Source organism: Anomaloglossus baeobatrachus, chromosome 4 (assembly GCF_048569485.1).
Source record: "Anomaloglossus baeobatrachus isolate aAnoBae1 chromosome 4, aAnoBae1.hap1, whole genome shotgun sequence".
In the NCBI taxonomy this organism is placed as follows: domain Eukaryota; kingdom Metazoa; phylum Chordata; class Amphibia; order Anura; family Aromobatidae; genus Anomaloglossus; species Anomaloglossus baeobatrachus.
The window spans coordinates 628,562,686-628,586,486 of NC_134356.1; the positions used below are offsets into that span (position 1 = coordinate 628,562,686).

Genomic DNA, 23,801 nt, shown 5'->3' on the forward strand with positions numbered 1-23,801 from the left:
CATGTTAGAGCTGCAAAGACAGCCCTCCCCTACGGGGAGGCAACTGCCGCCTGCAGGACTCTTCTACCTAGGCTGGCATCCGCCGAAGCATAGGTATGCACCTGATAATGTTTGGTGAAAGTGTGCAGACTCGACCAGGTAGCTGCCTGGCACACCTGTTGAGCCGTAGCCTGGTGTCGCAATGCCCAGGACGCACCCACGGCTCTGGTAGAATGGGCCTTCAGCCCTGATGGAACCTGAAGCCCCGCAGAACGGTAGGCTTCAAGAATTGGTTCTTTGATCCATCGAGCCAGGGTGGCCTTAGAAGCCTGCGACCCTTTGCGCTTACCAGCGACAAGGACAAAGAGTGCATCCGAACGGCGCAGGGGCGCTGTGCGGGAAATGTAGATTCTGAGTGCTCTCACCAGATCTAACAAATGTAAATCCTTCTCATACCGATGAACTGCATGAGGACAAAACGAAGGCAAAAAGATATCCTGATTAAGATGAAAAGAGGATACCACCTTCGGGAGAAACTCCTGAATGGGGCGCAGCACTACCTTGTCCTGGTGGAAGACCAGGAAGGGAGCCTTGGAAGACAGCGCTGCTAGCTCAGACACTCTCCGAAGAGATGTGATCGCTACCAGAAAAGCCACTTTCTGTGATAGTCTAGAAAGTGAAACCTCCTTCAGAGGCTCGAAGGGCGGCTTCTGGAGGGCAATTAGTACCCTGTTCAGATCCCATGGATCTAACGGCCGCTTGTACGGGGGAACTATATGGCAAACCCCCTGTAGGAACGTGCGCACCTTAGAAAGTCGTGCTAGACGCTTCTGAAAAAAGACGGATAGCGCCGAGACTTGTCCTTTAAGGGAGCCGAGCGACAAACCTTTTTCTAACCCAGATTGCAGGAAAGAAAGAAGGGTAGGTAATGCAAATGGCCAGGGAGACACTCTCTGAGCAGAGCACCAGGATAAGAATATCCTCCACGTTCTGTGGTAGATCTTAGCAGACGTGGGCTTCCTAGCCTGTCTCATGGTGGCAACGACCCCTTGGGATAAGCCTGAAGACGCTAGGATCCAGGACTCAATGGCCACGCAGTCAGGTTGAGGGCCGCAGAATTCCGATGGAAAAACGGCCCTTGGGACAGTAAGTCTGGTCGGTCTGGTAGTGCCCACGGTTGGCCGACCGTGAGATGCCACAGATCCGGATACCACGCCCTCCTCGGCCAGTCTGGAGCGACGAGTATGACGCGGCTGCAGTCGGATCTGATCTTGCGTAGCACTCTGGGCAAGAGTGCCAGAGGTGGAAACACATAAGGGAGCCGGAACTGCGACCAATCTTGCACTAGGGCGTCTGCTGCTAGAGCTCTTTGATCGCGAGACCGTGCCATGAAGGTTGGGACCTTGTTGTTGTGCCGGGACGCCATTAGGTCGACGTCCGGCCTTCCCCATCGGCGACAGATTTCCTGAAACACGTCCGGGTGAAGGGACCATTCCCCTGCGTCCATGCCCTGGCGACTGAGGAAGTCTGCTTCCCAGTTTTCTACGCCGGGGATGTGAACTGCGGATATGGTGGAGGCCGTGGCTTCCACCCACATCATAATGCGCCGGACTTCCTGGAAGGCTTGCCGACTGCGAGTCCCTCCTTGGTGATTGATGTATGCCACCGCTGTGGAGTTGTCCGATTGAATTCGGATCTGCTTCCCTTCCAGCCACTGCTGGAAGGCTAGTAGGGCAAGAAACACTGCTCTGATTTCCAGAACATTGATCTGAAGGCTGGACTCCTGCTGAGTCCACGTACCCTGAGCCCTGTGGTGGAGAAACACTGCTCCCCACCCTGACAGACTCGCGTCTGTCGTGACCACCGCCCAGGACGGTGGTAGGAAGGATCTTCCCTGTGATATTGAGGTGGAAAGGAGCCACCACTGCAGAGAGTCCTTGGCCGTCTGGGAAAGGAAGACTTTCCTGTCCAGGGATGTCGACTTCCCGTCCCATTGGCGGAGAATGTCCCATTGAAGTGGACGCAGATGAAACTGCGCAAACGGAACCGCCTCTATTGCCGCCACCATCTTCCCGAGGAAGTGCATGAGGCGTCTTAAGGAGTGCGACTGACTTTGAAGGAGAGCCTGCACCCCTGTCTGTAGTGACCGCTGCTTGCTCAGCGGAAGCTTCACTATCGCTGAGAGAGTATGAAACTCCATGCCAAGATACGTTAGTGATTGGGTCGGTGACAGATTTGACTTTGGGAAGTTGATGATCCACCCGAACGCCTGGAGAGTCTCCAGTGCAAAATTCAGGCTGAGTTGGCATGCCTCCTGAGAGGGTGCCTTGACCAGTAGATCGTCCAAGTAAGGGATCACAGAGTGTCCGTGAGAGTGCAAGACTGCTACCACTGCTGCCATGATCTTGGTGAACACCCGGGGGGCTGTCGCCAGACCAAATGGCAGAGCCACGAACTGAAGATGTTCGTCTCCTATCACGAAGCGCAGAAAGCGTTGGTGCTCCGTAGCAATCGGCACGTGGAGATAAGCATCTTTGATGTCTATTGATGCTAGGAAATCTCCTTGGGACATTGAGGCAATGACTGAGCGGAGGGATTCCATCCGGAACCGCCTGGCGTTCACATGCTTGTTGAGCAGTTTTAGGTCCAGAACAGGACGGAAGGAGCCGTCCTTTTTTGGAACCACAAAGAGATTGGAGTAAAATCCTCGCCCCCGTTCCAGAGGGGGGACAGGGATCACGACTCCTTCTGCTCTTAGAGAGTCCACCGCCTGCAGCAGGGCATCTGCTCGGTTGGGGTGTGGGGAGGTTCTGAAGAACCGAAGTGGAGGCCGAGAACTGAACTCGATTCTGTACCCGCGAGACAAAATGTCTGTTACCCACCGGTCTTTGACCTGTGACAGCCAAATGTCGCAAAAGCGGGAGAGCCTTCCACCGACCGAGGATGCGGAGGGAGGAGGCCGAAAGTCATGAGGTAGCCGCCTTGGAAGCGGTTCCTCCATTTGCTTTCCTGGGGCGTGAGTGAGCCCGCCAGGAATCTGAGCTCCCTTGTCCTTTCTGAGTCCCTTTGGACGAGGAGAATTGGGGCTTGCCCGAGCCTCGAAAGGACCGAAACCTCGACTGCCACTTTTTCTGTTGAGGTTTACTTGCTCTGGGCTGTGGCAAGGAAGAGTCCTTACCCTTGGACTGTTTTATGATTTCAGCCAATGGCTCACCAAACAGTCTGTCTCTAGATAATGGCAAGCTGGTTAAGCATTTTTTGGAACCAGCATCTGCTTTCCAGTCCTTTAACCATAAGGCTCTGCGCAAAACCACAGAATTGGCGGCCGCCATAGAGGTACGGCTCGTAGATTCTAGGACAGCATTGATAGCATAGGTCGCAAACGCAGACATTTGCGAAGTTAGGGACGCCACCTGTGGCACTGCTGGATGCATGATAGCATCCACCTGTGCTAAACCAGCTGAAATAGCTTGTAGTGCCCACACGGCCGCGAATGCTGGAGCAAACGACGCGCCGATAGCTTCATAGACAGATTTTAACCAAAGGTCCATCTGTCTGTCGTTGGCATCTTTAAGTGAAGCGCCATCCTCTACTGCGACTATGGATCTAGCCGCAAGCTTGGAAATTGGGGGATCCACCTTTGAGCACTGGGTCCAGCGTTTGGCCACTTCAGAGGGAAAAGGATAACGGGTATCCTTAGAACGTTTAGAGAAACGCCTGTCTGGATGAGCGTCGTGCTTCTGGATTGATTCTCTGAAGTCAGAGTGGTCCAAAAAAGCACTTAATTTACGCTTGGGATACAGGAAATGGAACTTCTCCTGCTGTGCAGCTGCCTCCTCTGCTGAAGGAACTGGGGGAGAAATATCCAACAGTCTATTAATCGCCGATATAAGGTCATTAACTATGGCGTCACCATCAGGGGCATCCAAATTGAGAGGGGCCTCAGGATTAGAATCCTGATCACCGTCCTCAGTCTCATCACAGAGAGACTCTTCTCGCTGAGACCCTGAGCAGTGTGATGACGTCGAGGGTCTTTCCCAGCGAGCTCGCTTAGGCTGCCTGGGACTGTCATCTGAGTCAGAGACTTCAGCTTGTGATGCTTGAGACCCCCTTGAAGTACGGATTAGTTCCAACTGAGGGGGACCAGAGAGCATAGCCACAGCAGTGTCCATGGTCTGAGGAACTGGCCTGGCCTGCAAGGTCTCCAGGATTTTTGTCATAGCCTCAGACATTTTATCAGCAAACACTGCAAAGTCTGTCCCCGTCACCGGGGCAGGGTTCACAGGCGTCTCTGCCTGGGCTACCACCACAATAGGCTCTGGCTGACGAAGTGCCACTGGGACTGAACATTGCACACAATGTGAATCATTGGAGCCTGCCGGTAGATCAGCCCCACATGCAGTACAAACAGTGCACACAGCCCGTGCCTTGGCAGCCTTGCGTTTTGCGGATGACATGTTGCTGCCTCCTCAGAGCAGTACAGGGTGTCCAGCCAAGAAGCGACCTTACAGTGCACTATATAAATATATATATATATATATGGTACCAAGAAAGAAGTACACTAATATATCACTGAGGCACTAGTGGGGCCAGCACTACTGTGCAGCTTACCGCCCGCTTAGGAGCGGTGTGTGGTCGCCAGAAATCCCTCTAGTCTGGGTCTCCCAGAGCCTGCTGCCTTTCCCCAGCCAGATCGCATGTGTAATGGCTGCCGGCGTCCTTGTGGAGAGGGGGGGCGGGCCCTGGGCGTACACCGACGAAGAGCGGGAAGTCTGCTTCCCCCTGTGCCTAGTGAGAGGGCTGGAGCATGTAAATAAAGCTCCAGCCCTCGGCGCTGCCATTGAGCAGCGTCTCTCCCCTACCCTGATTGACAGGGTGGGGGCGGGAACGAAGCGGCGCTAGGCCGCAGAAGCCGGGGGCTAAAGTTAGAAGCGCCGCCGCCGTAAAAGCGCGGTCGGCGCAAAGCCCCCGGCGCACCACAAGTCGCAGCTGCGCCGCCGCTCCAGGAGCGGTCGGCGCAGTAGTTCCCAACATATAACGTCACTCAGCAAAGCTGCAGTGACCTAACCCCCAGCGTACAGCGCTACTGTCCCCGGCGCACTATAACGCTCAGCAAGCCTTGAGAGTGTCCGTGCCTGCCGGGGACACAGAGTACCTGAAAGTTGCAGGGCCTTGTCCCTGAACGGCACTCCCGCTCCCAATCCAGCAGGTTCTATGGGTCTGTGGATGGAGCCCGGCCCCAGGGCTTGGGGGCCGGCAAGATCCCACTTCCACAGAGCCCTCCAGGGGATGTGGAAGGAAAACAGCATGTGGGCTCCAGCCTCTGTACCAGCAATAGGTACCTCAACCTTACAAGCACCACCGCGGGTGAGAAGGGAGCATGCTGGGGGCCCTATATGGGCCCTCTTTTCTTCCATCCGATAGAGCCAGCAGCTACTGCTGACTACAAACAGTGGAGCTATGCGTGGATGTCTGACCTCCTTCGCACAAAGCAGAAAACTGGTGAGCCAGTGTTCCCACTGGGGGTGTATAGCCAGAAGGGGAGGGGCCTTACACTTTTTAGTGTAATTGCTTTGTGTGGCCTCCGGAGGCAGTGCTATACACCCAATCGTCTGGGTCTCCCAATAGAGCGCCGAAGAAAAGGAATTTACGGTAAGTAAACAAAATTCCCTTCTTCTTTGTCGCTCCATTGGGAGACCCAGACAATTGGGACGTCCAAAAGCAGTCCCTGGGTGGGTAAATAATACCTCATAATAGAGCCGTAAACGGCTCCGTCCTACAGGTGGGCAACTGCCGCCTGAAGGACTCGCCTACCTAGGCTGGCATCTGCCGAAGCATAGGTATGCACCTGATAGTGTTTCGTGAAAGTGTGCAGGCTCGACCAGGTAGCTGCCTGACACACCTGCTGAGCCGTAGCCTGGTGCCGCAATGCCCAGGACGCTCCCACGGCTCTGGTAGAATGGGCCTTCAGCCCTGAGGGAACCGGAAGCCCAGCAGAACGGTAAGCTTCGAGAATTGGTTCCTTGATCCACCGAGCCAGGGTTGATTTGGAAGCCTGTGACCCTTTACGCTGGCCAGCGACAAGGACAAAGAGTGCATCCGAGCGGCGCAGGGGCGCCGTACGAGAAATGTAGAGTCTGAGTGCTCTCACCAGATCTAACAAGTGCAAATCCTTTTCACATTGGTGAACTGGATGAGGACAAAAAGAGGGTAAGGAGATATCCTGATTGAGATGAAAGGGGGATACCACCTTAGGGAGAAAATCCGGAACCGGACGCAGAACCACCTTGTCCTGGTGAAACACCAGGAAAGGGGCTTTGCATGACAGCGCTGCTAGCTCAGACACTCTCCGAAGTGATGTGACTGCTACTAGGAAGACCACTTTCTGCGAAAGGCGTGAAAGAGAAATATCCTTCATTGGCTCGAAAGGTGGCTTCTGAAGAGCCATCAGCACCCTGTTCAGATCCCAGGGTTCTAACGGCCGCTTGTAAGGAGGGACTATGTGACAAACCCCCTGCAGGAACGTGCGTACCTGTGGAAGTCTGGCTAGGCGCTTCTGGAAAAACACAGAGAGCGCTGAGACTTGTCCCTTAAGGGAGCCGAGCGACAAACCTTTTTCCAATCCGGATTGAAGGAAGGAAAGAAAAGTGGGCAAGGCAAATGGCCAGGGAGAAAAAACCCTGATCAGAGCACCAAGATAAGAATATCCTCCACGTCCTGTGGTAGATCTTGGCGGACGTTGGTTTCCTAGCCTGTCTCATAGTGGCAATGACCTCATGAGACAACCCTGAAGATGCTAGGATCCAGGACTCAATGGCCACACAGTCAGGTTGAGGGCCGCAGAATTCAGATGGAAAAATGGCCCTTGAGATGAAACACGTCCGGGTGAAGGGACCATTCCCCTGCGTCCATGCCCTGGCGACTGAGAAAGTCTGCTTCCCAGTTTTCTACGCCCGGGATGTGAACTGCGGATATGGTGGAGGCTGTGGTTTCCACCCATAGCAGAATCCGCCGGACTTCCTGGAAGGCTTGCCGACAGCGTGTCCCGCCTTGGTGGTTGATGTATGCCACCGCTGTGGAGTTGTCCGACTGAATTCGGATCTGTTTGCCTTCCAGCCACGGCTGGAACGCCTTTAGGGCAAGATATACTGCCCTTATCTCCAGAACATTGATCTGAAGGGAGGACTCTGTCTGAGTCCAAGTACCCTGAGCCCTGTGGTGGAGAAAGACCGCTCCCCACCCTGACAGGCTCGCGTCCGTCGTGACCACCGCCCAGGATGGGGGCAGGAAGGATTTCCCCTTCGACAGAGAAGTGGGGAGAAGCCACCACTGAAGGGAAGCCTTGGCTGCCCGAGAAAGGGAGACGTTCCTGTCGAGGGACGTCGACTTCCTGTCCCATTTGCGGAGAATGTCCCATTGAAGTGGGCGGAGATCAAACTGCGCAAAAGGAACTGCCTCCATTGCTGCTACCATCTTCCCTAGGAAGTGCATGAGGCGCCTCAGGGGGTGTGACTGGCCTTGAAGGAGAGATTGCACCCCTGTCTGTAGTGAACGCTGTTTGTTCAGCGGAAGCTTCACTATCGCTGAGAGAGTATGAAACTCCATGCCAAGATATGTCAGTGATTGGGCCGGTGTCAAATTTGACTTTGGAAAGTTGATGATCCACCCGAAACTCTGGAGTGTCTCCAGAGCAATGTTCAGGCTGTGTTGGCATGCCCCTTGAGAGGGTGCCTTGACAAGTAGATCGTCTAAGTAAGGGATCACCGAGTGTCCCTGAGAGTGTAGGATTGCCCCACTGTTGCCATAACCTTGGTGAAAACCCGTGGGGCTGTCGCCAGGCCAAAGGGCAGTGCCACGAACTGAAGGTGTTCGTCCCCTATGGCGAAACGCAGGAAGCGCTGATGCTCTGGTGCAATCGGTACGTGGAGATAAGCATCTTCGATGTTGATTGATGCTAGGAAATCTCCTTGGGACATTGAGGCGATGACGGAGCGGAGCGATTCCATCCGGAACCGCCTGGTTTTCACATGCTTGTTGAGCAGTTTTAGGTCCAGAACAGGACGGAAGGATCCGTCCTTTTTTGGCACCACGAACAGGTTGGAGTAAAAACCGTGACCTCGTTGCTGAAGAGGAACAGGGATCACCACTCCTTCCGCCTTCAGAGTGCACACCGCCTGCAGAAGAGCATCGGCTCTTTCGGGGGCGGAGATGTTCTGAAAAAACGAGTCGGAGGACGAGAGCTGAACTCTATCCTGTAACCTTGAGAGAGAATGTCTCTCACCCATCGGTCTTTTACCTGTGGCAGCCAGGCGTCGCAAAAGCGGGAGAGCCTGCCACCGACCGAGGATGCGGTTTGAGGAGGCCGAAAGTCATGAGGAGGCCGCTTTGGGAGCGGCTCCTCCGGCGGTCTTTTTAGGACGTGACTTAGACTGCCATGAATCGGAGTTCCTCTGATCTTTCTGAGGCCTTTTGGACGAGGAGAATTGAGATCTGCCCGCGGTCCGAAAGGACCGAAACCTCGATTGTACCTTCCGTGGTTGAGGTCTGTTTGGTTTGGACTGGGGTAAGGATGAGTCCTTTCCCTTGGATTGTTTAATGATTTCATCCAATCGCTCACCAAACAAGCGGTCGCCAGACAATGGCAAACCGGTTAAGAACTTTTTGGAAGCAGAGTCTGCCTTCAATTCACGTAGCCACATGGCCCTGCGGACTACCACCGAATTGGCGGATGCTACCGCCGTACGGCTCGCAGAGTCCAGGATAGCATTAATGGCGTAGGACGCAAACGCCGACGCCTGAGTGGTTAAGGACACCACCTGCGGGGCAGATGTACGTGTTACTGTATTAATCTGCGCCTGACAAGCTGAGATAGCTTGGAGTGCCCATACGGCTGCGAATGCTGGAGCAAACGACGCGCCGATAGCTTCATAGATGGATTTCAACCATAGTTCCATCTGTCTGTCAGTGGCATCTTTGAGTGAAGACCCATCTTCCACTGCCACTATGGATCTGGCCGCCAGTCTGGAGATTGGAGGGTCCACCTTAGGACACTGAGTCCAGCCCTTGACAACATCAGGGGGGAAAGGATAACGTGTATCCTTAAGGCGCTTGGAAAAACGCTTGTCTGGACAGTCTCGGTTTTTCTGGACTGCCTCTCTGAAGTCAGAGTGATCCAGAAACGTATTCAGTGTACGCTTGGGAAACCTGAAACGGAATTTCTCCTGAGAAGCTGAGTCCTCAATTGTAGGAGCTGGAGGAGAAATATCCAACACCTGATTGATGGTTGCTATAAGGTCATTCACTACGGCGTCACCTTCAGGTGTATCTAGGTTGAGAGCGGCTTCAGGATCAGAATCCTGATCTGTTACCTCCGCTTCATCCTCCAGAGAGTCTTCCTGCTGAGACCCTGAACAGTGTGATGAGGTGGAAGGAATTTCCCAGCGAGCCCGCTTAGGCGGTCTGGGACTGCGGTCCATGTCAGAGACCTCACCCTGTGACCTATGGGTCATCCCAGGGGCACTTTGCTGTTCCAATTGAGGGGGACCAGGGGACAAAGATTGAACAGTGCCCGGGGCCTGAGTCACCGGTCTGGACTGTAGGGCTTCTAGTATTTTAGCAGACCATTTATCCATACTCTCAGACAGTTTGTCAGCAAAAGCTGCAAACTCCGTCCCTGTCACCTGGACAGTGGTAGCAGGTGGTTCCACCTGGGCCACCTGTAGCAGAGGCTCCGGCTGAGTAAGTGCCACAGGGGCCGAGCATTGCACACAATGAGGGTCAGTGGAACCTGCCGGTAGTATAGCTGCACATGAGGTACAGGTTGCAAAGTACACCTGTGCTTTGGCACCCTTGCTTTCTCTATCGTTTCATTGGGGGACACAGGACCATGAGGTATCACCCCAAAGGGCGTACAGGGGAATACAGCAGGGATGGAACCTCAGCAGCATTTGTGATAGATGGGGCCCTGTCACGCTGCCTTCTCCTGATAGGGGGCTGTCTACCCCCATCATGATGCCTACTACCCTGCCTTCAGCACGCTCTCCCCCGGAGCCATCCCTGCTGTATTCCCCTGTACGCCCTTTGGGGTGATACCTCATGGTCCTGTGTCCCCCAATGAAGACTCAGAGAAAGAGATTTTACGGTGAGTACACAAAAATCCTACTTTTTGCGGACGACATGCTGTTGTCTCCTCTGAGAACAATCCAGGAGGGTATATAGCCAAAAATCAATAGAGCGACCGCACAGTGCAAATGTATACCTATATATATATATATATACACTTCGGTACTCAGTGGGGCCAGCACCACAGGTGCTGCTTACCGACCACTCAGAGCGGTTGTGTGATCACCAGATTCCCTGCCTGGGTCTCCCTGTGTTGTCTCTCCTCTCCAGCGTCTGAATCGCTGACAGGAATGGCTGCCGGCGTTCTGTGGGGAGGAGGGGACCGTGGGCGTGCCCAAGAAAAGTGCGGGAATCTAGTGCCCCAGTGAACTGAGTGAGGGGGGAGGAGGATACTAATGTATGCTCCAGCCCTCGGCGCTGACGATCTGTGCAGCGTCCCGCCCTTCCCCTGACTGGCAGGCCTGTGGGCGGGAATATGCGACACTAGGCCGCAGAAGCCGGGGACTAAAGTTATAAGCGCGGCCGGCAATAAGCGCGGCCGCGCGGTAGTCCCCGGCGCACTAACACACCCAGCAGTGCTGCAATGTGTATGGCACAAGCGCTCCATGCGCGGTAGTCCCCGGCGCACTAACACACCCAGCAGTGCTGCAATGTGTATGGCACCAGCGCTCCATGCGCTGTCCCCACGGGGACACAGAGTACCTCACAGTAGCAGGGCCTTGTCCCTGACGATACCCGGCTCCTATCCAGCAGATTCCCAGGGGCTGCGGAGGGAGCACGGTCCCTGTGCCTGGAGACCGATTAGGATCCCACTTCACCCAGAGCCCATTAAGGGATGGGGAAGGAAAACAGCATGTGGCTCCTGCCTGTGTACCCGCAATGGGTACCTCAACCTTAACAGCACCGCCGACACAGTGGGGTGAGAAGGGAGCATGCTGGGGGCCCTGTTATGGGCCCTCTTTTCTTCCATCCGACCTAGTCAGCAGCTGCTGCTGACTAAGCTGTGGAGCTATGCGTGGATGTCTGCCTCCTTCGCACAAAGCATAAAAACTGAGGAGCCCGTGATGCACGGGGGGTGTATAGGCAGAAGGGGAGGGGCTTTACACTTTTAGTGTAATACTTTGTGTGGCCTCCGGAGGCATAAGATATACACCCCAATTGTCTGGGTCTCCCAATGGAGCGACAAAGAAATGTTACATGCTGCGTTCAATCCGCCCGACGCAGCGTCAAAATAACGACGCTGCGTCGTCCAGCGGATGCAACGCAGACACTTGCGTTACAGTGCATCGTCCATACAACTCTATGGAGAATAGCGCAGTCCGTTAACGGACTGCGCTATTCTCCATAGTGACGGAATGCGCTGAACGCAAGTGTGAAACTAGCCTTAAGGAAAATGGCGCCCAGAGGCGGCGCGTGCACAGATGAGATCTCAGCTTGTCATTGAGCCAATAGCTTCACTTGCACACGCACCAGACTTTCTTTGATGCCTCAAGAAAAAATTCTCAATTTTGCCATTTTCTTTTTTTTAATTTTTAAAACTTGTGACTTTTGAGAGGAAGGGGGGTGTGTGTGTGTGTGTGTGTGTGTGTATTTTTTTGCTTCTATTTCGTGTCAAATTTACAGATTGTGTGCCCTATTTTGGCAACTTTGGCCCAGCAAATGCCACAAGCCAAAAGAAGGGGAAAAACTTAAAAACAAAGCGAAAAATAAAAATCATAAATGATGCCCCTAATCTTAACCCCTTAACAACCATAACATACTATGCCCATCGTGAGTCGTGTCCCTGTCTTTGATGCGGGCGCGCATGCCAAGCCCGCATCTTTTTCGGCACAGGTCGACTGATCTAATCTGACAGCGGGATTGGGTTTAATATGCGCCTTTCCCTACTTCCATTGGCGGCCCCGTGACGTGATCGCCAGGCACCGATGGGTTATCATGAAAGCCAGGGGTCAGCTGATAACCCCCGTGTCTGTCATGACATCTTTCTATGAACGATGGCTGCGAGCGACATTCATAGGAGATTGTGATTGCGGCTATACAGAGCGGTGATGCTGCTGCCCCTATTTGCCAGATCTAGCCCCCAGTAACTTCTTTCTCTTTCCTCGCCTCAAGGAACACCTCCGGGACAAGAAATTCGACGACAATAGCGACGTGATAACCGCTGTTGGGGATTTTTTTTGAGGGTCAAGATCAAGAATTTTTTTCGAAGAGAATTCTAAGTTTAGAAAGAAGGGAATTTTGTTTACTTACCGTAAATTCCTTTTCTTCTAGCTCCAATTGGGAGACCCAGACAATTGTTTTTGACAATTGGGTGTATAGCTATGCCTCCGGAGGCCACACAAAGTATTACACTAAAAGTGTAACGCCCCTCCCCTTCTGCCTATACACCCCCCGTGCTCACGGGCTCCTCAGTTTTGGTGCAAAAGCAAGAAGGAGGAAAAAATTATAAATTGGTTTTAAGTAAATTCAATCCGAAGGAATATCGGAGAACTGAAACCATTCAACATGAACAACATGTGTACACAAAAAACAGGGGCGGGTGCTGGGTCTCCCAATTGGAGCTAGAAGAAAAGGAATTTACGGTAAGTAAACAAAATTCCCTTCTTTGTCGCTCCATTGGGAGACCCAGACAATTGGGACGTCCAAAAGCAGTCCCTGGGTGGGTAAATAATACCTCATAATAGAGCCGTAAACGGCTCCGTCCTACAGGTGGGCAACCGCCGCCTGAAGGACTCGCCTACCTAGGCTGGCATCTGCCGAAGCATAGGTATGCACCTGAAAGTGTTTCGTGAAAGTGTGCAGGCTCGACCAGGTAGCTGCCTGACACACCTGCTGAGCCGTAGCCTGGTGCCGCAAGGCCCAGGACGCTCCCACGGCCCTGGTAGAATGGGCCTTCAGTCCTGAGGGAACCGGAAGCCCCGAGGAACGATAAGCCTCGAGAATTGGTTCCTTGATCCACCGAGCCAGGGTTCATTTGGAAGCTTGTGTCCCTTTACGCTGGCCAGCGACAAGGACAAAGAGTGCATCCGAGCGGCGCAGGGGCGCCGTACGAGAAATGTAGAATCTGAGTGCTCTCACCAGATCTAACAAGTGCAAATCCTTTTCACATTGGTGAACTGGATGAGGACAAAAAGAGGGTAAGGAGATATCCTGATTGAGATGAAAAGGGGATACCACCTTAGGGAGAAATTCCGGAACCGGACGCAGGACCACCTTGTCCTGGTGAAACACCAGGAAAGGGGCTTTGCACGACAACGCTGCTAGCTCAGACACTCTCCGAAGTGAAGTGACTGCTACTAGGAAAACCACCTTCTGCGAAAGGCATGAGAGAGAAATATCCCTCATTGGCTCGAACGGTGGTTTCTGAAGAATCAACAGCACCCTGTTCAGATCCCAGGGTTCCAACGGACGCTTGTAAGGAGGGACGATGTGACAAACCCCCTGCAGGAACGTGCGTACCTGTGGAAGCCTGGCTAGGCGCTTCTGAAAAAAGACAGAGCGCAGAGACTTGTCCCTTAAGGGAGCCGAGCGACAAACCCTTTTCCAATCCGGATTGAAGGAAGGACAGAAAAGTGGGCAAGGTAAACGGCCAGGGAGAAAAACCCTGAGCAGAGCACCACGACAGGAATATTTTCCACGTCCTGTGGTAGATCTTGGCGGACGTTGGTTTCCTAGCCTGTCTCATAGTGGCAATGACCTCTTGAGATAATCCTGAAGACGCTAGGATCCAGGACTCAATGGCCACACAGTCAGGTTGAGGGCCGCAGAATTCAGATGGAAAAACGGCCCTTGAGACAGCAAGTCTGGTCGGTCTGGCAGTGCCCACGGTTGGCCGACCGTGAGATGCCACAGATCCGGGTACCACGACCTCCTCGCCCAGTCTGGAGCGACGAGGATGGCGCGGCGGCAGTCGGCCCTGATCTTGCGTAACACTCTGGGCAACAGTGCCAGAGGAGGAAACACATAAGGGAGTTGAAACTGCGACCAATCCTGAACTAAGGCGTCTGCCGCCAGAGCTCTGTGATCTTGGGACCGTGCCATGAATGTCGGGACCTTGTTGTTGTGCCGGGACGCCATTAGGTCGATGTCCGGCCTGCCCCAGAGGCAACAGATCTCCTGAAACATGTCCGGGTGAAGGGACCATTCCCCTGCGTCCATGCCCTGGCGACTGAGAAAGTCTGCTTCCCAGTTTTCTACGCCCGGGATGTGAACTGCGGATATGGTGGAGGCTGTGGCTTCCACCCACAGCAGAATCCGCCGGACTTCCTGGAAGGCTTGCCGACAGCGTGTCCCGCCTTGGTGGTTGATGTATGCCACCGCTGTGGAGTTGTCCGACTGAATTCGGATCTGTTTGCCTTCCAGCCACGGCTGGAACGCCTTTAGGGCAAGATACACTGCCCTTATCTCCAGAACATTGATCTGAAGGGAGGACTCTGTCTGAGTCCAAGTACCCTGAGCCCTGTGGTGGAGAAAGACCGCTCCCCACCCTGACAGGCTCGCGTCCGTCGTGACCACCGCCCAGGATGGGGGCAGGAAGGATTTCCCCTTCGACAGAGAAGTGGGGAGAAGCCACCACTGAAGGGAAGCTTTGGCTGCCCGAGAAAGGGAGACGTTCCTGTCGAGGGACGTCGACTTCCTGTCCCATTTGCGGAGAATGTCCCATTGAAGTGGGCGCAGATGAAACTGCGCAAAAGGAACTGCCTCCATTGCTGCCACCATCTTCCCTAGGAAGTGCATGAGGCGCCTCAGGGGGTGTGACTGACCTTGAAGGAGAGATTGCACCCCTGTCTGTAGTGAACGCTGTTTGTTCAGCGGAAGCTTCACTATCGCTGAGAGAGTATGAAACTCCATGCCAAGATATGTCAGTGATTGGGCCGGTGTCAGATTTGACTTTGGAAAATTGATGATCCACCCGAAACTCTGGAGAGTTTCCAGAGCAATGTTCAGGCTGTGTTGGCATGCCCCTTGAGAGGGTGCCTTGACAAGTAGATCGTCTAAGTAAGGGATCACCGAGTGTCCCTGAGAGTGTAGGATTGCCACCACTGTTGCCATGACCTTGGTGAAGACCCGTGGGGCTGTCGCCAGGCCAAAAGGCAATGCCACGAACTGAAGGTGTTCGTCCCCTATGGCGAAACGCAGGAAGCGCTGATGCTCTGGTGCAATCGGTACGTGGAGATAAGCATCTTTGATGTCTATTGATGCCAGGAAATCTCCTTGGGACATTGAGGCGATGACGGAGCGGAGCGATTCCATCCGGAACCGCCTGGTTTTCACATGCTTGTTGAGCAGTTTTAGGTCCAGAACGGGACGGAAGGATCCGTCCTTTTTTGGCACCACGAACAAGTTGGAGTAAAAACCGTGACCCCGTTGCTGAAGAGGAACAGGGATCACCACTCCTTCCGCCTTCAGAGTGCACACCGCCTGCAGAAGAGCCTCGGCTCTGTCGGGGGGCGGAGATGTTCTGAAGAATCGAGTCGGAGGACGAGAGCTGAACTCTATCCTGTAACCTTGAGATAGAATGTCTCTCACCCATCGGTCTTTTACTTGTGGCAGCCAGGCGTCGCAAAAGCGGGAGAGCCTGCCACCGACCGAGGATGCGGTTTGAGGAGGCCGAAAGTCATGAGGAGGCCGCTTTGGGAGCGGTTCCTCCGGCGGTCTTTTTAGGACGTGACTTAGACCGCCATGCATCGGAGTTCCTCTGATCTTTCTGAGGCCTTTTGGACGAGGAAAATTGAGACCTGCCCGCGGTCCGAAAGGACCAAAACCTCGATTGTACCTTCCGTGGTTGAGGTCTGTTTGGTTTGGACTGGGGTAAGGATGAATCCTTTCCCTTGGATTGTTTAATGATTTCATCCAATCGCTCACCAAACAAGCGGTCGCCAGACAATGGCAAACCGGTTAAAAACTTTTTGGAAGCAGAGTCTGCCTTCCATTCACGTAGCCACATGGCCCTGCGGAGTACCACCGAATTGGCGGATGCCACCGCCGTACGGCTCGCCGAGTCCAGGATAGCATTAATGGCGTAGGACGCAAACGCCGACGCCTGAGTGGTTAAGGACACCACTTGCGGGGCAGATGTACGTGTTAGTGCATTAATCTGCGCCTGACAAGCTGAGATAGCTTGGAGTGCCCATACGGCTGCGAATGCTGGAGCAAAAGACGCGCCGATAGCTTCATAGATGGATTTCAACCATAGTTCCATCTGTCTGTCAGTGGCATCCTTGAGTGAAGCCCCATCTTCCACTGCAACTATGGATCTAGCCGCCAGTCTGGAGATTGGAGGATCCACCTTAGGACACTGAGTCCAGCCCTTGACAACCTCGGGGGGGGAGGGATAACGTGTGTCCTTAAGGCGCTTGGGAAAACGCTTGTCTGGACAGTCTCGATTTTTCTGGATTGCCTCTCTGAAGTCAGAGTGATCCAGAAACATATTTAATGTACGCTTGGGAAACCTGAAACGGAATTTCTCCTGAGAAGCAGACTCCTCAATTGGAGGAGCTGGGGGAGAAATATCCAACACCTGATTGATGGTCGCTATAAGATCATTCACTACTGCGTCACCTTCAGGTGTATCTAGGTTGAGAGCGGCTTCAGGATCAGAATCCTGATCTGATACCTCCGCTTCATCCTCCAGAGAGTCCCCCTGCTGGGACCCTGAACAGTGTGATGAAGTGGAGGGAATTTCCCAGCGACCCCGCTTGGGCGGCCTGGGACTGCGGTCCGTGTCAGAGACCTCACCCTGGGACCTATGGGTTACCCCAGGGGCACTTTGCAAGGATTGGACAGTGCCCGGGGCCTGGATCACCGGTCTGAACTGCAATGCTTCCAGTATTTTAGCAGACCATTTGTCCATATTCTCAGACAGTTTGTCAGCAAAGGCTGCAAACTCCGTCCCTGTCACCTGGACAGTGGTAGCAGGTGGTTCCACCTGGGCCACCAGTCGCAGAGGCTCCGGCTGAGTAAGTGCCACAGGGGCCGAGCATTGCACACAATGAGGGTCAGTGGAACCTGCCGGTAGTACAGCTTTACATGAGGTACAGGTTGCAAAGTACTCCTGTGCTTTGGCACCCTTGCCTTTTGCGGATGACATGTTGTCTCCTCTGAGAACAACAGGAGGGAATATAGCCAAAAATCAATAGAGCGACCGCACAGTGCAAATGTATACCTATATATATATATATATACACTTCGGTACTCAGTGGGGCCAGCACCACAGGTGCTGCTTACCGACCACTCAGAGCGGTTGTGTGATCACCAGATTCCCTGCCTGGGTCTCCCTGTGTTGTCTCTCCTCTCCAGCGTCTGAATTGCTGACAGGAATGGCTGTCGGCGTTCTGTGGGGAGGAGGGGACCGTGGGCGTGCCCAAGAAAAGTGCGGGAATCTAGTGCCCCAGTGTACTGAGTGAGGAGGGAGGAGGATACTAATGTATGCTCCAGCCCTCAGCGCTGACGATGTGTGCAGCGTCCCGCCCTTCCCCTGACTGGCAGGCCTGTGGGCGGGAATATACGACACTAGGCCGCAGAAGCCTCGCGGTAGTCCCCGGCGCACTAACACACCCAGCAGTGCTGTAATGTGTATGGCACCAGCGCTCCATGCGCGGTCCCCACGGGGACACAGAGTACCTCATAGTAGCAGGGCCTTGTCCCTGACGATACCCAGCTCCTATCCTGCAGATTCCCAGAGGCTGCGGAGGGAGCACGGTCCCAGTGCCTGGAGACCGATCCGGGTCCCACTTCACCCAGAGCCCATTAAGGGATGGGGAAGGAAAACAGCATGTGGCTCCTGCCTGTGTACCCGCAATGGGTACCTCAACCTTAACAACACCGCCGACAAAGTGGGGTGAGAAGGGAGCATGCTGGGGGCCCTGTTATGGGCCCTCTTTTCTTCCATCCGACCTAGTCAGCAGCTGCTGCTGACTAAGTTGTGGAGCTTATGAGTGGATGTCTGCCTCCTTCGCACAAAGCATAAAAACTGAGGAGCCCGTGAGCACGGGGGGTGTATAGGCAGAAGGGGAGGGGCGTTACACGTTTAGTGTAATACTTTGTGTGGCCTCCGGAGGCATAGCTATACACCCAATTGTCAAAAACAATTGTCTGGGTCTCCCAATGGAGCGACAAAGAAAGAGATGGACTAAATGTATAGACTTGTTAGGAGACTATGTAGAAAAATATATATATTTTTTTTTTAATATATTCATTGTTTATTATTGATTATCATTACTTTTTGGATCGCCCCTCGTATATCAAATGATAAAATGAATGGGGTCATTTAAAAGTACAACTCAACTTGCAAAAAAAAAAGAGAATTTTGTTACTTACCGTAAATTCTTTTTCTTATAGTTCCGTATTGGGAGACCCAGACCATGGGTGTTTAGCTTCTGCCTCCGGAGGACACACAAAGTACTACACTTAGAAGTCTTAAAAGTGTAGCTCCTCCCTCTGAGCGTATACACCCCCTGGAGAGCCAGTCCCAGCCAGTTTAGTGCAAAAGCTGAAGGAGAATAGCCACCCACAAGTAGAACAGAGCAAGAGCCGGAACAACCGGAGACTCTGTCCACGACAACAGCCGGTGATAACACGCGGAACAAGAAATTGACAACAGGCAACAGGGAGGGTGCTGGGTCTCCCAAAACGGAACTATAAGAAAAAGAATTTACGGTAAGTAAACAAAATTCTCTTTTTCTTTATCGTTCCTTTGGGAGACCCAGACCATGGGACATTCCAAAGCAGTCCCTGGGTGGGAATAAACAGAAAAACTAAGAAGTAGGCGGAGCCTAACTTCACAAATGGGCGACAGCCGCCTGAAGGATGCGTCTGCCCAAGCTCGCATCTGCCGAAGCATGAGCATGCACTTGGTAGTGCTTCTAGAAGATATGCAGGCTAGTCCAAGTGGCAGCCTGACAGACTTGTTGAGCCGTAGCCTGGTGCCTGAAAGCCCAAGAGGCACCGACAGCTCTGGTCGAATGTGCCTTGATCCCCGGCGGGGGAGGCACCTGAGAACACTGGTAGGCATCCGAAATGGTCGATATAATCCAACGGGCTAAGGTCGGCTTAGAAGCAGGGAGGCCCTTGCGCCGACCTGTGGTTAGCACAAAAAGAGAGGTGCACCGCCTAAGCGCAGCGGTGCGAGACACATAGATCCGGAGAGCATGCACCAGATCCAGAGTATGCAGCGCTTTTTCAAAGCGATGAACAGGAGCCGGACAGAAGGAAGGTAGGGTAATGTCCTAGTTAAGGTGGAAGGGAGAGACCACCTTAGGAAGAAAGTCCGGAGTCGTATGGAGAACCACCTGGTCTTGATGAAAGACTAAAAAAGGTGACTCCGAGGAGAGCGCAGCCAAATCAGAGACTCTCCTGAGAGAAGTTATGGCCACCAGAAAGGCCACCTTCTGAGAAAGACGATACAAAGAAACCTCCCTAAGAGGCTCAAAAGGGGGTTTCTGCAAAACCGTGAGAACCAAGTTAAGGTCCCAGGGATCCAAGGGCCGCCGGTAAGGCGGAATGATGTGAGACGCGCCTTGCATGAAGGTGCGGACCTGAGCCAGCCGAGCGAGACGCCGCTGGAAGAGAACTGACAGAGCTGAGACTTGTCCCTTGAGAGAGTTGAGAGACAGTCCTAGCTGCAGACCGGACTGTAGAAAAGACAGAAGGGTCGGCAAGGAGAATGGCCAAAGAGGATGGTCGGTAGAGCGACACCAGGACAGGAAAATTTTCCAAGTCCTGTGATAGATCTTAGCGGAGGAAGACTTACGGGCCCGAGTCATAGTGGAGATGACTTCAGGAGGGATACCAGAAGTCGTCAAAATCCAGGACTCAAGAGCCACGCCGTCAATTAAGAGCCGCAGAAAAACGGACCTTGCGAGAGTAGGTCTGGACGGTCCGGGAGATGCCACGGCATCTCTACGGACAGATGGAGCAGGTCTGGATACAAAGCTCGCCTGGGCCAGCCCGCGCAATGAGGATGACTCGACGGCCCTCCATTCTGATCTTGCGCAGGACTCTGGGCAAGAGAGCTAGAGGGGGAAACACGTAGGACAGATGAAACTGGGAGCAGTCTTGAACCAGAGCGTCCGCGGCGAAGGCCTGAGGATCGTGGGAGCGTGCCACATAAACAGGAACTTTGTTGTTGTGACAGGATGCCATTAGGTCCACGTCCGGAGTGCCCCATTTGCACAGATTGACTGAAACACTGCCGGATGCAGGGACCACTCGCCACCGTCCACGGTTTGACGGCTGAGATAATCTGCCTCCCAGTTTTCCAAGCCTGGGATGTGGACTGCGGATATGGTGGACTTGGAGTCCTCCGCCCATTGAAGAATGCGTTGTACCTCCATCATTGCCAGACGGCTGCGTGTCCCGCCTTGGTGATTGATGTAGGCAACCGCTGTCGCGTTGTCTGACTGGACTTGAGTGTGCCTGCCCGCCAACAGGTGGTGAAAAGCTAGGAGAGCTAGAAGCACGGCTCTGGTTTCCAGCACATTGATTGAAAGGGCTGACTCGGACGGAGTCCAAGTGCCCTGCGCTCTGTGGTGGAGACATACCGCTCCCCAGCCGGATAGACTCGCATCCGTGGTGAGGATCACCCAGGACGGGGCCAGGAAGGAGCGCCCTTGGGACAGAGAGAGGGCCGAAGCCACCACTGAAGAGAGCTCCTGGTCCGTGGCGACAGAGCCACTAACCTGTGTAAGGAGGAAGGCCGCTTGTCCCAACAGCAGAGAATGTCCAGCTGCAGGGGGCGCAGATGGAACTGGGCAAAGGGAACAGCCTCCATGGACGCCACCATTTGACCCAGCACCTGCATCAGACGCCTGAGGGTATAACGGCGGGGGCTCAGCAGAGAGCGCACCGCTAGCTGGAGGGACAGCTGTTTGACGAAGGGCAACTTCACAAGTGCCGACAAAGTCTCGAACTGCATCCCTAGGTACGCGAGACTCTGGGTCGGAGTCAGAGTGGATTTGGGAAGATTGACAAGCCACCCGAAGTGGGCTAGAGTGGCGAGAGTGAGCGAGACACTCCGCTGACAGTCTGCGCTGGATGAAGCCTTGACTAGAAGGTCGTCCAGGTAAGGAATCACTGACAACCCCTGGAGGTGCAGAACCGCAATCACTGCTGCCATGACCTTGGTAAATACCCGAGGGGCCGTGGCTCTCCCCTTCGGGTTAGCCACGAATTGGAAGTGATCTTCTCCTATTGCAAAACGTAGCCAACGCTGGTGTGAAACTGCAATTGGCACATGCAGATAGGCATCTCTGATGTAGATGGATGCCAGGAAATCCCCTTGGTTCATTGAGGCAATGACTGATCGTAGAGACTCCATGCGAAAATGCCGCACCTGAACATGCTTGTTGAGAAGCTTGAGATCCAGGATGGGCCGGAAGGTACCGTCCTTTTTGGGAACTAGGAAGAGATTTGAGTAGAAACCTCTGAACCGTTCCCGGGCGGGAACTGGTACAATTACTCCGTTGGCCTGCAAGGCTGCCACGACCTGTGAGAAGGCGGCGGCCTTGGAGCAGGGGGGAGTTGAGAGAAAAAATCTGTTTGGCGGGCTGGAAGAGAATTCTATCCTGTAGCCGTGGGAGATGACATCTCTCACCCACTGATCGGAGACGTGTTGAAACCAAGCGTCGCCAAAGTGGGAGAGCCTGCCACCGACTAAGGACGTCGCCGGAGCGGGCAGAGAGTCACGAGGAGGCTGCCTTAGTGGCAGCACCTCCTGCGGTTTTCTGTGGACGCGCTTTTGGGCGCCAGTTGGATTTCTGGTCCTTGGCTGAGTTAGCGGACGAGGCCGAGGGCTTAGAGGACGACCAGTTGGAGGAACAAAAGGAGCGAAACCTCGACTGATTCCTACCCTGGGCAGGTTTCCTGGTTTTGGTTTGTGGCATGGAAGTACTCTTCCCACCAGTAGATTCCTTAATAATTTCATCCAGCTGTTCTCCGAACAGCCAGGACCAAGCAAAAGGGAGCCCAGCAAGGTACTTCTTAGAAGAAGCATCTGCCTTCCACTCTCGAAGCCACAAGATCCTGCGGATAACGAGGGAATTAGCCGAAGCCACCGCAGTGCGGTGAGAAGCCTCCAGCATGGCTGACATGGCATAGGATGAAAAAGCTGAAGCTTGAGAAGTTAAGGCAACCATTTCGGGCATAGATTCCCTGGTGAGGGAATGCATCTCCTCTAGAGAAGCAGAAATGGCTTTGAGAGCCTACACTGCTGCAAAAGTCGGGGAAAACGCGGCCCCCGCCGCTTCATACACAGATTTGGCCAGAAGGTCAATCTGACGGTCAGTGGAATCCTTAAGGGAGGTGCCATCAGCCACCGACACAACGGTCCGGGCTGAGAGCCTAGACACCGGCGGGTCTACCTTTGGGGAGTGAGCCCACTCCTTGACCACCTCAGGTGGAAAGGGAAAACGTTCATCAGAACCACGCTTTGGGAAGCGTTTGTCAGGACAGGCCCTGGGCTTGGTCACAGCGGCCTGAAAACTGGAGTGGTTAAAGAACACACTCTTTACTCTCTTAGGCGAGGTAAACTGGTGCTTTTCTGCCAGAGAGGGTTGCTCCTCTGATACTGGCGGGTTGAGATCCAGTACAGAATTAATGGAAGCAATCAAGTCACCCTCGGACAGATCAATGGGGTACATGGAGTTAGCCTCCGAGCCCCCTGTAAAGGCATCCTCCTCATCCTGCGAGTCAGCTCTTGAATCAGAGCAGCGGGAGGAAAAGGGGAGAGGAAACCCTGCGTCTCCTCTTAGGAGGACAGGGTCTGGGCCCTGATGATAAATCCTCTGTGAGCTCCGGTCCTAAAGGACCCTTAGCAGTAGAGGCACCCTGTGAAGGAGGCTGATGCATATTCATCAAAGTCCTGGACAGAAGTCCCATGGACTCAGCAAAAGCCTGGGAGATAGACCTAGAAAAGGATTCTACCCAAGCCGGGGGTTCAGCCACAGGTGCAGGAGCAGCCTGAGAGACCACTGGGGGTGAGACTCCAGGCTGTGGCACCGCCAAGTTAGAGCAGACATCACAATGTGGATAGGTGCTCGGTTCAGGCAGCAGGAGCTTACATGCAGCGCATATAGTATAAAGCTTTGGGGCCTTGCTCCTCGTGTGAGACATGCTGCTGGAGTGGGGGCTCTGCAAGAGAATGAACCCCAGAGAGTATATACAGATATACAGAGGTCCACAACCAGAGACCAGTTGTGGCTTACCAGACCGCTGGAGCGGTGTTGTGTGCCCTCCAGATCCCGAATCCCGGACCCCCAAGCACAGCACCTCAGCAGGGATGCAGAGTGCAGACCAGCGCCGAGTGAACTCTGCCTGAGAAAATGGCCGTCGGAGCGAAGAGAGGGGGCGGGACTTGGCTTGGAGAGCGGGATCTGGAGTGCCATAGAGACCTACAGGGGAGGAGACACGCACAGCAGTGGGGAGTGTCCGTCCCCTGTGCAGAACGGCCGCCGGGAGGAGCCGAGCCTGTCCCTCTGCATGAGTGACATGCGAGGGCAGTGAACAGAAACTAGGCCTTCGGCAAAGCCGGGGCCTAAATTTGAGCGGCGAGGCCGACGCGCAGGCACCATCGGCGCGGTTCTCGGGCGACAGCTAGAGAACCCGCCGGAAATGCCAATAAATACAGTAAGCACACTCTCCCCAAACAATAAATATAAACGTCTCAGGTACTTAGCTGCTGAGACGCAGGGCCAGGTCCCTGG

General features: G+C 53.9%; 1 protein-coding gene across 2 annotated transcripts in view; it reads right to left on the reverse strand.

Annotated features, from left to right (window-relative positions):
- The window catches only part of BRD4 (bromodomain containing 4), a 162,487-nt gene that overhangs the window by 24,368 nt on the left and 114,318 nt on the right, over positions 1-23,801 (reverse strand). The gene's annotated exons all lie outside the window — the stretch shown is intronic.